At 41.6% G+C, this 17,021-nt stretch overlaps 1 long non-coding RNA gene across 1 annotated transcript in view; it reads left to right on the top strand.

Annotated features, from left to right (window-relative positions):
- The first annotated feature begins 4,250 nt into the window (after window positions 1-4,250).
- LOC136261792 (uncharacterized) overlaps window positions 4,251-17,021 on the top strand; it is an 85,074-nt gene continuing 72,303 nt past the window's right edge. Inside the window, exon 1 of the long non-coding RNA XR_010704019.1 lies at window positions 4,251-4,423. This is a non-coding gene — a long non-coding RNA (uncharacterized lncRNA). The remainder of the gene's footprint in view (window positions 4,424-17,021) is intronic.

The following is a 17,021-nucleotide window of genomic DNA, read 5'->3' as shown; positions in this document are numbered from 1 at the left end:
GGACTATTCTTCACTTCTCCACCTATGTCAGCTAGTTTAGCTCTCAAAGCTTGGTTAGCTTCCTGCTCTTTTCTAGTCAAATCTGGTGTAACAAACACATTTTTCAAGTAAGATGGTGATGCTATTTTACGCAACTGGATACATTTACTTAGAATCTTTGCTCATTAATGCTTGCTACCAACTGATACTTTTAATAACCTAGCTTTATCACTCTTCTTACCAAGCCTGTAGGAATTGGTGACTTTAGCTGATAACCCAAGGTGTTTATTAAAAACTTCGGTTACTTTTGAGACATCATGTTGCTTCCTATCTTGCCCTGATTTAGCATCAGACTCAGGCAGATTGTGTATGATCAGATTCGTGCATCTTTTCTCTTTCTCCTTCTCATGAAACTACTGCTGTTGATATGTCATTGGTAGATACTTCGTTAGATGTATCTGGAATACTTTGGCAATTCGTCTCTTGCTTGTTTATAGAGGACTGAATAAGTGTACAGCAGCGACTAAGTTGTTCAGTTATGTTGTCAGGTATATTTGATAGCCTATCTTCTAATAATTTAATTCTTTCATCAACTTTCTGTTGGTAATTAATTGTTACATCTTGTACCCTCAACACAAAAGGGACTTTAGAGTAATGCAATGTACAAAAGAACATTATTTTTGCAGATGATGAAGTTAGTACAGAGTACTCACCACTAGTAATACCAGCACAATTAGGATGCACCCAGCGATAACACCATTGGCACTCTACTCCATGTTCTTCAACGTCGTCGTCACAGGTTACACACGAAAATCCAGATGTGAGGTTTCTAGTTCTCTTTTTTGACATCTTGGGGTCAATCACAAATGAGAGTTCTAATTAACACCCACTAGTATGCGACATTCTTCTCTAGGATGAGTAGCCAACAGTGTCACGGTGGACAGTAAGTAAGGGTAAAGCATTTGCGAGTAAAAGTAAAATCAAACTAAAAATCAGAATTCCGGGTCTTGGACCGTAAATCAGAATTCCGGGTCTTGGACCGTAAGGAAACGAGACCCTAGCCAATCACATGATTTTTATAAGAAATTACGCATGCATACTCAACTTGACCTCATATAATTCATCCACCAGTAGACCACTACACAGTATGTGCATTCAATTAAGTTTTTGCTGGAGATTTTACTGAGTTTGTGGTAAGTAAGTAACATGGTCATAAATGTTTAGATGTTTTGTATGGACTGTATGTTCATAGGACATCTTGTCATAGCTAATAGCATGCCATCCATACAAGATCAAATAAAGCTCAAAGTTTATCGGATTTTCTTAGCCACAGTATAATCTGTAGTGCTATAGAATTTTTCTCACCAAGTAACTGGCTGTTCTGTCTGTTCATAATGCTCGACTGCTTTATTAGAGTATTTCAACTTATCTGCAATCACAGCACCATTTTCTAAAATTATCTGCAGCAATAATCAGTTTTGTTTGTTGTGCACTATAATAATAACATAAAGGCACAAGGTGCATAACTTATAGCCAAACAAGGCAGCACTCAGGCAGAATTAACATTTTACAAGTATCAGAAAATGACAATTTCCCTGCATGGTATGACATCTCAATGTTCCAAGAAATCTGTCAACTTTTTCTTGTGAACTTCCTAGTGTCCAGTTTCAGGCATCAATTTTGATTACAATAATTGTATCTGGATGATTTCCTACATAAAACTATACTGGTAATAGTAGAGACCATCAACTAAAGGACATTTATTTGTCACAAGCAGTGCACTCATGATCAAGATTTAGGTGAAATTTGATAGTGCAACTTTAGTATTCATGTATAGAGTTTTGTGTTCAAAACAAGTTGATTTTGTGCTACTTCTAAAAACCAGGCGCCATGCAGCAAGCATACATAAGGCCACTTCAACTAAATCTTTTGTTTCTCGGGCGAAATTCAGCCAAATAAAAGTCGGTAGGTCGGTAGAATAAAAATAAAAATAGGCTATTTTGCTAGCTGAAGAGTGATATTGCGAGTCAAACGGTGGCTAAGCTACATTATGGTCGCTGTATCACTTGTGAGTAGGCAGCTATATGTTGAGATTTTTACTTTTTGAGAGCTTAAAGATAAATTTGCAACTCCTTCGTGGCGTTATCACTCTTTGCAAGGTGATCACGTGATTAACATAATTATTTATGCTGAAAAATACAGGGTCGGTCGGGCCCGAGAAACAAAAGATTTAGTTGAAGTGGCCTAACTGGAATTAATTAACAGTGTTTCTAAACTAATATTTACACGCCCCCACCACGGAGCTACCACTCTGCACGGAGTAACCACTCTAAAAGCTAGCTTACCTGTCTAGGCCTTTAGTGAACTGCGTAGTTTTTCCATAAACGATTCAATAGTACTGATTAAAACATTAAACTCGCGTAACGTAAATTCTCCGTTAAATCTATAGGATATGTCCGTTTATCATAACCGAACGTACTTAGCTGCTGACCTATAATCGAAAATTTTAGTATTAGCTTGGGTGATTGATCGCCCTGTACAGGCTATCAGCCTAATAAGTGTCACATATTAGCTGTACCACGGGCATTCGGGCTTTGGCTGATATGTATGCCCTAGGGCCACACCAATATGACAACACCAATAGACCAACTCTATGCCCGACTGCCAGATGATAACACCAATATTTTCCTGATTTTCTGATGTTAAATCATATATTAATAGCTGAATTGCTGACTTTTTTTGATGCTATTCAACAGCAGCAGTCTTTTCACTGCTGCACCATGTTGCCTTAAATTTGCATTCCCATATGTTTGCAATACATCATTTTCCTTTTTTCTTATCATAACGTCATGTCTCTTCTACAGACAAAGTTGGTAATGCAAGATGCAAAATATATTTTTTAAATTTTGTGCTCCACACAATGGACCGGATAAAACTTTCTACTTAGCTAGATATTTTCTAGAGTTATTGTAGTTTAAAAGTATGTACAGTAATAAGCAAATGATTCAACGGGTTCCCGGCACAGGGTTGCTTTCTTTCAAAAATTAGAAAACGAAACACGAATTTTCGAATTCAAACTGCTCTACCAGCCAAGACAAGAAAAGCCAACTCTTACGCATAGTGATGTGATAAGGTTGGATGCATAGTCTGTCTATGCTGTTAGTCTGGAAAGGATCTGAGACTTCTCACCATCTGAATGAAGAGCATCACATTTTTTGTGTGTTATTCCAAGGGATTCTCTCAAGTCCTTTCCAGTACTTCTGATACCACACTGGTCACCTAATTTTGTTTAGAATGACGATAAATGATGGTCCAAACATTTGGTAGTCATAGCAGTTGTTGTTTCTTTGATTTCATAATTATGATGCAGCTCACCGGGTACATGTGTGCATAGCTATAAATCCTTTGCTACATTAATCTCTTCAGCCATTGTGTATTCTTTGCTATAGCTATCCGGGCATTTGATAAACAAAATAATTTTAAATTGTTCCATCTGCCACAGGGACATGCTGCATATTGCATCTCTTATGGGTTCAGTGTCTACTGTCTAGTGTATCTGTACATGTCCCTAACTATACCTTTTACCTCCTGTCTGTACATATAGGTAGTTATAGAACTTTGCGTGGGCGAGATCAAAGGAAAAGTGTACTTTAAATTTCATAAAGTACACTCTCAGCTGGCCAACTGCTTCATCTACCACAAACAGTGCTTTATTGCACCGCAAAGAGTGCTTTATTCGTTCAATAAAGCACTCTTTGCTGTGCAATAAAGCACTCTTTGTGGGCAATAAAGCACAGTTGCCCACGTGCCTTAGTGTAGGCTAATAGCCTACGGGGCTCGCGCCAGTACGACTAATCACCCAAGCCGGTGAAGGCTGATAGCCTCGCCGCGCTGAGTGATCAATCACCCCAGCCTATACGAGTTCCACCACTGGATTGCTTTTATAGACATACCTAAATGCTTCAATGATGGGTGGGAGAAGGTAACGTTGCTGTTACGTTTGTTAATGTAAACGGACAAGTCCTGGAGATATCACGGAAATACTTCACTATGTGACTCGCAATAGAATCGATTGTGGGTTGCGAGCAAAACCTGCCAAAAGACGCAATGAACGTCTACTATGCCAAACTATGGTGAAATACGCGTGAGTTACTTTGTTAAACTAGTTTGTGTGCGTTCAGGCTGCTAATAGTTCGTGCAACGCTTGTTAATTACGCGTCCTAGTGTATGAAGCTACACGACTAGAAAGTTCCATAAATCATTTAAAGTAGAGTTGCACCGATAATCGGTTGAATAATCGGTAACAGCCGATATAAGGTGATTTTGCAAGTATCGGTATCGGCTACAAAGAGGAAATTATTTGCCGATAACCTAAACCCACAATCAATCATTAACGACAGTAATAAACACGTGACAGTATTAAAAGAAAGCAGTGAATGCAGTGGTAAGTGGTAAACATTTATTTGCTGTACCTGTTTATAATTATTTAGGCTTGTTTATCTGTGAATAGTGCGGCTGCAAGGCTATAATAGACTGTGTATATTTATCGGCCGCCCACGCAATCAACCAATCACTATTTGGAAAGGGTCTAGAATCCCACCAAAACTCCGTTTGAGAAGCTGACTTAGGTGTTTTATAACTACTTGGCTTTCATTTCCATGTAAGGGGTTAGTGGGACACTGGTAGCAAACATTGTAGAATCGGCCGCCCACGCAAGTAATTAAATTATTTCAACTAATGTTATACACGCACATAAACTTCAGATAATTTTTGCTCTTTCTCCCCTGACCTACAGAATAGAAGAATATCGGTAAATATCGGCATATCGGCTACAGGAATGAGTGAAAAATCGGTATCGGTAAAAGTGAAAATATGCATATCGGTGCAACTCTAATTTAAAGCATAGCCTTGCTCGTGCTATATGAAAAATAAAGTACTCGGCGATTGGTCTCGTACTTTATTTTTCGTATAGCACTCGCGGCTATGCTTTAACATATACTTATAGTGGCACTGCTCTTGGCAGCTGCAGGCTCTGACTGTCATGTGCATTAAATTTTGTGGCAGCAAGTACTCATGTTAATCAGTTGATACTTCAAAACTGGACCAAATCAGTCATATGAGTTGTAACTGCATTTTAGAAAAGGCCAACAAATGCTGGGAATGGAGGGAAAGGAAGGAAAACCATGCTTATTGTATTCAATTCTCTGCGTAGTATTTTATACATATATACCACTTTCACACCTCACTTCAAAGGGAAGAGACGGTGTATAAGTGGTATAATAGCAGTGCTCAGGAATGCACTAACGAGCGACCTCCTATTCTCATTAATGCATTCCAAGCATTCTCAGAAATCATTTGATTTCTTTGATGAAACTGTGTGATCTCCTCTCCTTTAATATAGTGACGCTTCACAGGATCGATAGTGGGTTTTGGTTTTTGTAAATTGAGCCAAAGCATAGATCATGGACTTGGGGAAAAAGATAGTTCATTGTTTTACTGAATGAAGAAGGTCACAGGTTAGTTTATATTGAACATGTTGCATTCAATAGTCATGTGGCGATGTCCCACAGACACTGGGTGTAGCGTTTAATTGATTTGGCCATTGGTGTTATGCACTTGTCAATTTCATGCCCCACCCCCAGACGTCCCCACACCCCAGGTGAGGATTTGACATTGCTTCTTGTCCCCAACCCTGGGGCAATTGACACTTGTCCAATTCACTGACTGATTTTCGTAGTAGTTATAATAAAATCGCACTGGCTATATATAATTTTACTAGCTATAGGTGTATACCAGGTTACTAGTCGCATATATGAAATATGTGCTTAGTTACCAATGGAAGATAGCAGAGGTGATACCGATGTGGTCGACGCAGAAACGGCTAAGAAAGTGCTGATTTTCTTTAAGGGTAGGAAGAGGAGCCTGTGTTTTACTAGTACAGCACAAAATTGCGATAATGACGAGATATTGAAGGCGTTCATCACAACTTTTCAGGACCAGCTAAACAAGGCGGCAAAGCCAGATCATTTCTTCCTACAAATAAAGGGTGAGGAATGGGAAGGGGAGTTTGTTGATGTTAACCCTAGTGATGAAATTGCAGACCACAGTATTTTGCAAATACTAGAGGTAAAAAAATTTATTTCATGGATAGCTATTATGTGTAGCCACACTATAGCTGCAAATACTGCATAATGTATAACAAGAGTCCATAATAAGAGGTACTAGGTTATTTGTGGTATATAACTGTTGGTGATATATTTTGTAGGTAACTCCCCATACTAATACTTCACATAATGCTGATGTTTCTCAGGTAAAGACTTATAGCTAACTATAGCAAATTTCATCGGCCATAAATTTTTCGTAAATATAGTCTGCCAACAAGGAAGGCACCCAATCATCTAAGTCCCAGGTAAATTTTATATTTTATATCAAACGTGATAAATTATGTTAATATTTGTCATCAACATAGCCTGAAAAAGGAGTTGCACCATCAGTAAAATCATCGCAGTTGACTTTATCTTTGTCAAAGGACGGACTTCATTTAGTGAAGCCATCTAATCAGGTAAATGATGTAGTTACGTATGTGTACAACTATTTACTAAATCAATGTATTATATAATTATATAGGATGATGGTAGTGCCAGGATTTGTAGTGATGTCTCTACAGACCAATTTTTACGTAGCAAGTCCCATTTCTATGGCCGTAACCCTTCTAAACCCCTGAGTTTGTATCAACAATCAATTAATTTAGCTTCTGAAGAATTAGTGGTGGCAAATCCTAAGCTGCTGGATGACAGAGAGGAACTGCTAAAGCTTGCACGTGCCAAAGTTAATGATGATGGGTATAATTATAAGAAAGGGAAGAGCCGATCAAAAGTTCCATGAGTCTAGTAGTGCAATCAAGCAGGTTAAGCGAACGACCACACCAGCATATGTTAGGACCCAGAGGATGCTTCATCTTGAAGACTGTTTGAAAGATATAGACAAACAGATAGGCTTTAAAGAAATAAGAAGAGAGCAGGCGACGAATTCATGCCAGTACCAACTTTGTGATGAGATAACACATGAAATAACAATTCTCAAAACTCAATGCTATCAAGAGCAAGTGGAACTAAAATCATTACAGCGCAAAGAGCAGCAATCAAAGTGGTATAAGAAAAGAAAAGAGACAGATGGACAAAATCAGTCCGACAAAAGTACTTCGACATCATTTTCTTCTGGTCATAGTTCTCAACTAACTAAACACACTTCCCAACTTCTTTTTAGACCACTCAAACGAAAGCACCCAGCAAATTTATCAGAGAGTTCAGAAGATGATGAAAAAGAGAAAGAGCTAAAAGCATTGCCAGATTCAGATTGTGCCGACTCTACTAGTGTAATCAAGACACACGGTGTCGAAGATTGTTGACATTACGCATACACTTAACAATAATACACGTGATATATGATGTAATAGTGGGCTGTAATTGGAAGTTTGACAGGTCATTACTTAGTGTTGAGCTCTCTGAGTTGTATCCGTGTATAACGAGCCTATCGCGTCCTTCCAGTTCACGAATCTGTTGCTATACTATCCTGCCCCCCGTCATTTCTGGTGCTGTGACTAAAGAAAACTGGATGGATCTCAAGAAGCTGATTTGCTCGCGTCGTGGCCACAAGGGACACGTGTCCAAACTCATCACCGGTACAGAAGAGATATTGGCCAGGCTTTCTCAAGCCCAAGAATTAGACACTAACTCAAAGCTCTCTCCTCCCGATGCTGTCCTCCTGGCGGACCTTGTGAAGCAGCTACAACTGAAAGCTCAATTATTTGAAGAACTGGACGCAAAGATAATTGACGCTACCGACGATGAAGAGAAGCTAGAAGAAGCAGTGTTTGAATCGGCTGATCTGCAAGCATCCCTGTCGGCGAAAATCGCACTATTTTCCCACACCTTGGCGACGACTTCGCCTCTACATTCGCCCGCAGTTAACCCGCAGACAGGCGTGGAGACCAACGCTTCGCCCCCTAGCAACTCTTCTACCACTAGTAACAGTTCGGAGAACCCTCAAGCCGAGCAGGACTCTGACACTCAGACCAGTCATGCGGATCACGTGAGTATTACTAGTAATCATAGTGTACATCAGCCGGCGGTTGATTCCAGTAATATTAGCCAGTCTAGCAGTCAAGCACAACCCTCCTCCTTGCCGCATGAATCCACAGAGCCCAACTTTGACCGACATTTTGCTGTCCGCCTTCCCAAACTAGAAATTCCAGCCTTCAATGGAGAACCACTAGAGTGGCATCCATTCTGGGACTGCTTTGAGGCAGCCATCCATACTAACCCCACCCTTTCTAATGTTCAAAAGCTTAGTTACTTGAGAGCCCAGTTAAAAGGCGAAGCCGCTATGGTCATAGCGGGACTCCCACTGACTAACTTAAACTATAAACATTCTGTTGACCTTTTGAAGGAGAGGTATGGGCAGCCACACCGAATTATTACCAGTCACATACAAACTTTATTAGACCTCCCCAAACCATCCAACAAGTTGACAAGCCTTAGGCTATTCCATGACACTGTAGGGAGCCATATCCGTTGTTTAGAATCACTAGGCAAAACACCAGAGGCACTTGACACCCTCCTAGTACAAACAATGCTGTCAAAGTTACCCGAAGAAACCAAACGAAATATGGCCAGAAACCATACAAACACCGAGTGGACAATAAAAGAGCTCCAGACTGCCATCAGCAATGAAATTAGGATTTTTGAAGCAGGCCAACAAACTTTTCTTCCCAGTCATAATCAGTTTCCCCCTACAGCTTCCTTTTACACTTCGGCTACCCGTAAACCACACACTAGAAGAGAGGCTATCAGCAAACTGAGTTGTGTGTACTGCAAGGGCAACCACACTGCTATGACATGTGAAACGCATAAGGATGTGCCAGCACGTATGGAGATAATAAAACAGCAGCAATTATGCTTCAACTGCCTTGCACACCACCGTGTATCACAATGCAACTCCAAGAATCGTTGCCGAAAATGTGGAAGCAAGCACCACACCAGTATTTGCAGTGATAAGCCCAGCAACTCGGCCAGTAACACAGTTTCTACCACAGAGAACACAGCCCTTCAGCCGGAGTCTCTAGCACAGCCACCAGCAAACACCACTAGCAATGCATCTCTCACCACTCTAGCTCCTGCTAGAAATTCTACCTGCCTACTAAAGACAGCGATTGCCACTGTTGTAGGAGCTGGCTCACAGAGTGAAGCCAATGTGTTGTTTGATGAAGGATCACAACGATCCTTCCTTACAGAGAAGCTGGTGAGTGAGCTTGCATTGACGCCGCACAAGTCTGAGCACATTAGTTTGTCATCGTTTGGAGCTGACAGACCATTATACAAACAGATGGATGCAGTCCTGTTCCAGATTCGAACTACAACTGGAGAATTAGTGCAACTCTCAGCACTTGTGGTACCCACAATCGCTACCCCCATCTCCAACCCCCTTGACACAAACGTCTTGCAGTTACCACACCTACAGGGACTACCACTAGCGCACCCAGTTACAGCAGCAGAAAATTTTGAAATATCACTGCTTATAGGTGCAGATTACTACTGGGAGCTGGTAGGGGACCATATTGTACGAGGAACCGGTCCAACTGCAATGAGTTCAAAACTGGGATATCTGCTATCTGGACCAGCTCTGCTCCCTAGACCACCTAGTGCTAGTATCAGTACCCTACATGTTGCTGCAGGACATGATCAGGAGGAACACAACCTGATGAGATTCTGGCAAGTTGAGGACACTGTAACAACATCTACTAACTCGGGTAAGCAATTTTTGCAATCGTACTGTAACTCTCACATATCCAGACAGAGTGATGGTACTTACTGTGCTGGCTTCCCTTGGAAAGCGGAGCACCCCTCTCTGCCAAACAACTTTGAAGTGTGCCAGAAACGTACTCAGTCATTGGCTTATCGACTTGTCAAGTCTCCTGGGCTGCTGCAGTCATACGACAAAATCCTTTCTGAGCAATTGGCCAGAGGCTTTATTGAACCTGTTACTGAGTGTAACAAGGGCGATGCTGCCCATTACATTCCACACCACCCAGTAAAGAAGGACTCGGCCACTACTCCGATTAGGATAGTCTATGACTGCAGCTGCCGCCAGTCGAGTGACCACCCAAGTGTCAATGACTGCCTAATGCCTGGCCCTCCATTTCTAGTAGACCTTTGTGCCATTATCCTGCGCTTTAGGACTCATTGTTATGGTTTGTCAACTGACATAGAGAAAGCGTTCTTGCACGTTACACTGAAGGAGGCAGATAGAAACTTTACCCGCTTTCTATGGCTGTCAGAACCCCTTAACCCGAACAGTGAATTTGTGGTATATCGATTTAGGCGAGTCCTATTTGGTGCGGTAAGCTCACCCTTTATGTTGTTTGCAACATTACACTATCATCTGCAGCAACACAGTACACCACTATCATGCAACATACAAGCTAATCTGTATGTAGACAACGTTGTTTCAGGTTGTGAGACAGAGCAACAGGCCATACAGTACCTCGAGGAAGCGAGGTCATTGATGTCCAGTGCAGGATTCAACCTCAGGGCATGGACATCCAACTGTGTGTCCCTCAACAAGAAGGCACAGGAAGATGGCGTAGCCAGCAACTCCCATCTAGCAAACATTTTGGGTTTGCAGTGGAACACCAAAACTGACCAACTGTCCCTGATGCCAAGAGTGAATATCACCATGAATCGACAATTAATCACTAAGAGAGAGGTACTGAAAGACACATCTAAGTTGTTTGACCCTCTAGGTATTGCCAGTCCTGTGTCTGTACCAGCCAAACTTTTCATGCAGATGTTGTGGCAGCTTCATGTTGACTGGGACGAACCCTTAGATACTAGCCTCCAAAAAGAGTGGACCACCATAATTAGGGACATCCAACAGTTATCCGGATTAACAATAGCCCGGCGTTACTTTCAGCAGGGCTTCGTCAGAGAAGGCACCCAGCTACACGTGTTTGCAGATGCCAGCACCAAGGCATATGGTGCAGTAGCCTTTCTTACCAGTGGTGACCATGCAACCCTAGTAATGGCCAAGAATCGTGTTGCCCCCTTGAAGAGCCTGACATTGCCCAAGCTGGAACTGATGGCTGCCGTTGTTGCCTCCAGAGTTGCAAGGTTCATCCTTGATGCTCTACAGCAACAGGACACCCCTACCTACTGTTGGGGAGATAGCCAAATTGTCCTATACTGGCTGAAGAGCACCAAGGATCTGCCACTCTTTGTGAGACGCCGAGTCCTGGAGATTAAGGGAGCAGTCCCTGAAGCAACCTGGAACTATTTCCCTACAATAGACAACCCGGCTGACCTGTTGACACGTGGCATCAGCTTCCAGCTCCTCAGCTCACCCAACAACCTGTGGTGGAAAGGCCCATCTTGGTTAACCACATCCACTGCTTGGCCCCAATGGCAGCCAGAGCCTATCATAGAATTACATGCAGCTGCAGCCATAGCTGAGGAATTTACTCCACAGCCAGCTATCCATGTAGTCAGCGGTCTCCACACAGTCATCAATGTCTCTAACTACAGTACATTGAATAGGCTTCTGGCAGTTACCGCATATACATACAGATACATCAACAATTTGCACAAATCCAGGCCCAAGCTAGGCGGCCCACTAACAGCCGCAGAACTCAGCTCTGCTCAAATCAGATGGGTTCAAGCTTGCCAGGAACTTGTGTACCCTAAGGAGATGGCCAGTGCCAGATCCAAGAGTGACCGTCCTGCAGTTAAGAAGCCCCCACTTGTCAGACAACTTCGGTTGTTTGTGGATGACAAGGGCCTCCTGCGGTGTGGGAGACGGATTCACAATGCTCCACTCAGTGAGCTGGCCAGGTTTCCATACCTGCTGCCCTCAAACCATCACCTAACCACACTTATTGTTAACAATATGCATGTTGTTCTTTCCCATGCAGGTGTTGGAGCAACCCTGACAGCACTTCGGCAATCATTTTGGATCCCTTCAGGACGACAGTGTGTGAAGAAACTACTCCGTCGTTGCACAGTCTGCAGAAGACATGGTGGCTGACCCTACACTGCTCCAGAGACAGCACCACTCCCAAAGGTCCGAGTACAAGATGTGCCACCTTTTACAATCACCGGCGTGGACTTCACTGGTGCCCTCTATGTCAAACAGGACTGTGGAGAAGAGCAGAAGGTGTATATTTGTTTATTTACTTGTGCCACATCTAGAGCAGTGCACCTTGAGGTGGTAGCAGACCTTTCGACAGCCACATTTCTACTTGCTTTTCGACGTTTTGCTGCCAGACGATCGCTACCACAAGTGATGATGTCTGACAATGCCACCACCTACACATCAGCTGCTAAAGAATTAACAGAATTACTCTCCTCAGAGGAGATCAGGACAACTCTTGGCCGGGAAGGTATCACTTGGAAGTTTATCCCAAAGAAGGCACCCTGGTTTGGTGGGTATTGGGAAAGATTGATTGGGCTCACCAAGATGGCTGTGAAGAAGACGCTGGGAAGAGCACGCATCAACCTTGTGACACTGGAAACTATTGTTGTTGAAGTCGAGACAATTTTGAATGATCGCCCATTGACCTACATTTCTGATGATCCAGCTGATCCACAACCGTTGACACCAGCACACCTCTTGTATGGGCGAAGACTCACCAGGCTACCCCATGAGCAAGCAACTACTGAAGGCTTGCAGGATCCGACCTACCGTGATGCTAGTAAGATCAGGCAAGATGCTAAGGTACAATCCATTTTGCTGCAACATTTTGCCAAAAGATGGCGTCATGAGTACCTAACATCCTTGAGATAGTTTCATCACCCTTCTAACAGAGGAGGACAGCAAGTCAAGGTTGGCGATGTCGTGCTGGTCCATGATGACTGCCCACGGACAAACTGGAAGATGGCAATAATTGAGAGTTTAAACATGGGCAATGATGGAAGAGTTCGTTCAGCAAACATATGTACAGGAAATGGAACTACAAACAGACCTGTAACAAAATTGTACCCACTTGAAGTGACTGACAAGGGTGATGCTGAAAGCATTCGTGATGAGGTGGTGACTCAAGACTCATGTGATCAACCTACTAGTAATCGTCCCCAGCATGCTGCAGCTCAACGAGCCAGAGAACATATAACAGAGTGGGTAGAACGTATCCATGCCCCCCCGGAGGATGTCGAAGATTGTTGACATTACGCATACACTTAACAATAATACACGTGATATATGATGTAATAGTGGGCTGTAATTGGAAGTTTGACAGGTCATTACTTAGTGTTGAGCTCTCTGAGTTGTATCCGTGTATAACGAGCCTATCGCGTCCTTCCAGTTCACGAATCTGTTGCTATACTATCCTGCCCCCCGTCACACGGTAGTGTGTCGTGCGGCCCAAGAAGCCGGCGCGTAACACCCGTGGGTATATTGACAGGAAGAAAGAAAACGCACTTTTCGCACCTCCGTAGCTCTGTGCTTCCTTGATGAAACAAGACGATTTTTGCTGTGGATATGCCCTCCAACTGCAGCACTCCACATTCCAATTTGAGCGAAATCGCTTCGCGCGTTCCCGAGATATGCGAATTCAAAATTGGCTCAGTTTCTTCTTTTTTTTTCTTCTTATTTATCTTCCTCTTGTCGCACACTTACAAAAACTGCTATAAAACGCGAACGCCACATCCGATTGCCTTGAAATTTGGCACACAGAAGGGGGATATAAAGGTGCATCTCGGTACCAACTTTGGCTGGAATATAATAAACATGCAAAGAGTTATGAGCGATTATTCACGAAAAATAACACCAATATGTTGTCACGCCTACAGAGTAAACCGCGTATGGGAAGAAGCTGAAAATCGGTGGGTGAATAGGTTAACTATTAAACCTCAAACCTTTTGTGGTTTGAAATAAATCGAGCTAAAAAACAAGAAGATACAACAAAAAAACCAATAGTGTGTAACAATTACGCAATCGAGATTAGCTAATAAAAAAACGACTGCTTGCCACGCCTACCAGATAAATCGCTTGAGGTAATGCTTTGAAAATCGTTGAGTAATCATCTTAGAAAGGCTCATCAATGGTGTAGAAGAATCAGACTTAAAGCCACGGAGTTATAACACGAAATCCAACTTGGTGCAGCAAGTGCGAGATCGAGATACTCTAATAGAGTAGTCATCCTAATAGAGCAGTCACCCTGAAGAGAATTCAAGAGATCAGCTAGAAACAAGAAACCTGTATAGAGATCAGCTACACACAAGTCACCCTGTAGAGAGATCAGCTAGAAGAAGTTACCTTGTAGGGAGTTCATGCAACTATGGAAAGAGATAGTTCAGCTAGAAGAAATCACCTTGTAGAGTTCAGCTACAAAGAAACCACCATGTAGAGAGTTCAGCTACAAACAAATCGCCCTGTGGAGAGATCAATAGAAGAAATTACCTTGCAGAGAGTTCAGCTACAAAGAAACCATCATGTAGAGAGTTCAGCTACAAACAAATCTCCCTGTAGAGAGATTAGCTAGAAGAAGTTACCTTGTAGAGAGTTCAGCTACAAAGAAACCATCATGTAGAGAGTTCAGCTACAAACAAATCTCCCTGTAGAGAGATCAGCTAGTCAAGAAGAAGTTACCTTGTAGATCATTCAGCTACAAACAATTCACCCTGTAGAGAGAGCATCTAGAATAAGTCACCTTGTAGAGTGTTCAGTTACAAAGAAACCACCATGGAGATTTCTGTAATCGATATATGTATTATATATATAATTTGTACATTTACTGATAAAATATTTAAAGTACGTCTACTTCATCTTTTCTTCTTCCTGTGGTAAAAAAAAGATAGGTTAAAAAAGTCCCTAAGCCGGCCATAGGCCGGCTTTGGGGTATACAAATACAAAAAGAAATGAAATCTAATCCAAAACAGCCAAGTTGTAAAAAAAGTGTGCGGCCCTCAAAAAGGCTATAGTGAAAAAAGATATGAAATCCAAGGTGGCAGCCAAGAAATGGCTGTGATGGTAGGTTAATGGTAAAAATTTTAATAACGACAATTCAGGTGAATTTTTGTGCCGCTTGGTCTTGGCACAAAATTCACCTGAATTATCATTATTAAAATTTTTACCATTAACCTACCATCACAGCCATTTCTTGGCTGCCACCTTGGATTTCACATCTTTTTTCACCATAGCCTTTTTGAGGGCCGCACACTTTTTTTACAACTTGGCTGTTTTGGATTAGATTGTTTTATCATCTACTGATTGTGAAATGAGTGATGAGAGTGAGGAACATTAGTTATTATGTGTATTTTATATGTGCATTTAAATATAATTGTTGTGATTCCTTATTGTTAATCCATGTTAGGCTTTTTTGCTACTATTCAACTGTACTATGTATGGTGTACATGCATGTGTTATGAACTTTGAAATAACTACATGTAATATAAAATTAATTTAATTCAATTAAGCACACAGTTTATGTTACCTAACTTGATCACACACTTTTATACATTAAAAATTTGGACCATTGAATTTCATACTATATAATATGCATTTGTGTTGGCTCTATTACTACACACATTTTTATCAAGGTAGAGAACTACAGTCTATGTTAGTTTGTAGTGATCCTTTGCCTGGTCCATCACAAGATTTAGAGAAGATGGTTTCCACTTACGTTGATGAGTCTAAATATAGTGATCAACGTATGAAAGATATTTGCAGTGGTGTCTCAGTCTGTTGTTACTCCAGCCTGTCTCTCGGGGATTATGCTTTAGCAAGGTCTGAATTCTGCAGTTGCACACATCACCAACCATGTAGCAAATGTTCTGAGTTACTGAAGGTTGCAAACACGATACTAAAAGAGGGATTTATTACACTGCGTAAAGCTTACCAATTAGTTTCACCTAACACAAAATATGATTCGGAAAAAGCAAAGAGAATGCTTTTACAGCTACCCTTAGCATCCATTAGAGTTGGTCAGCCTAATAGTGGTACAGCATTCACTCTATTAGTGGAACACCAGCAATCTTTAGATTACGATAAATTGTCAGTAATGATAAATTCATTACTAAAATGTTCACAAGCTGCCACAGAGTGTATTGATAAATCAACTGTTCAAAAGTTGCTAGGAATTGCGCAGTCTGATCATGAAAGGCAATGCATTCGCTATGCAGTGTTTAAAGCATCTGGAGTTACACCCACTCAAGCTCGCAAACAGTATGGTTTTGAGAATATGACTGATCGAGAAGGCTCAACAAGTAGAAACATGCATTAATTCTGTTTGTGCCATTAGAGAAGCAATTGATGATCTTGCTAAAACTCAAGATGAAGCTTTGTTAGCAACATTTGGAATTTCTCCTGATGATACTGCAATATCTTCAGATTCTGAAAGTTCTCTGTGCTCCCTTTCAGAGATTGAAGAGTTTGACAGACCTCCTGAGAAGGTATTCTTGAATTGGAAGAGTTTAAGCAAATTGTGAGTAAGTGCCACTTTAATTGGTTCAACATTGTGGAGAGCTGTCCCAATGTAAATGAGGAGGCTTTGGCAGCTACTTTAAACAAAGCTTTACATGATAATAATTTAGATCTTGAAAGCTCTAAGATCACATTGCTTCTACAATCCCGGGATGCCTACCATAATGCTGCATTTGATGCATATGAAAGTGAAAGAATAGCAAGGGCTGTCAATGGAGAGATTGTAACAGATTCTGAGGCAGATGTGAGTCCCGAGGAGCTGGTTGGTTTGAATAGTATAACTAGTGAAAAGGGAAAGTTGATAGTACAAAAGCAAAGGGCAGCAATAAAATCGCATGCTCAAAGATTGAAGGTGAGAATGATTGCAGAAGAGAGGTTTCCTACTCGCAAAGTTTCGAAATGTATTAGCAAGATACAGCAGGAATGCCCTGCCATTGGTAAAACGATTGAGGGTTTTGTTTCAGCTGGTAGTGTAGGAGCAGATCAATGGAGAAGGACAGGGATACTTACATTTGATGGAAATGTTAAAGTACAGTAGGAAAGAAAGTTACTTATCAGAAAATTCAACA

The sequence above is a fragment of the Dysidea avara genome, chromosome 1 (genome assembly GCF_963678975.1).
Source record: "Dysidea avara chromosome 1, odDysAvar1.4, whole genome shotgun sequence".
NCBI classification, from domain to species: domain Eukaryota; kingdom Metazoa; phylum Porifera; class Demospongiae; order Dictyoceratida; family Dysideidae; genus Dysidea; species Dysidea avara.
Note: the sequence above shows the minus strand (reverse complement) of the source record. Positions and strands in the feature narration are given on the sequence as shown.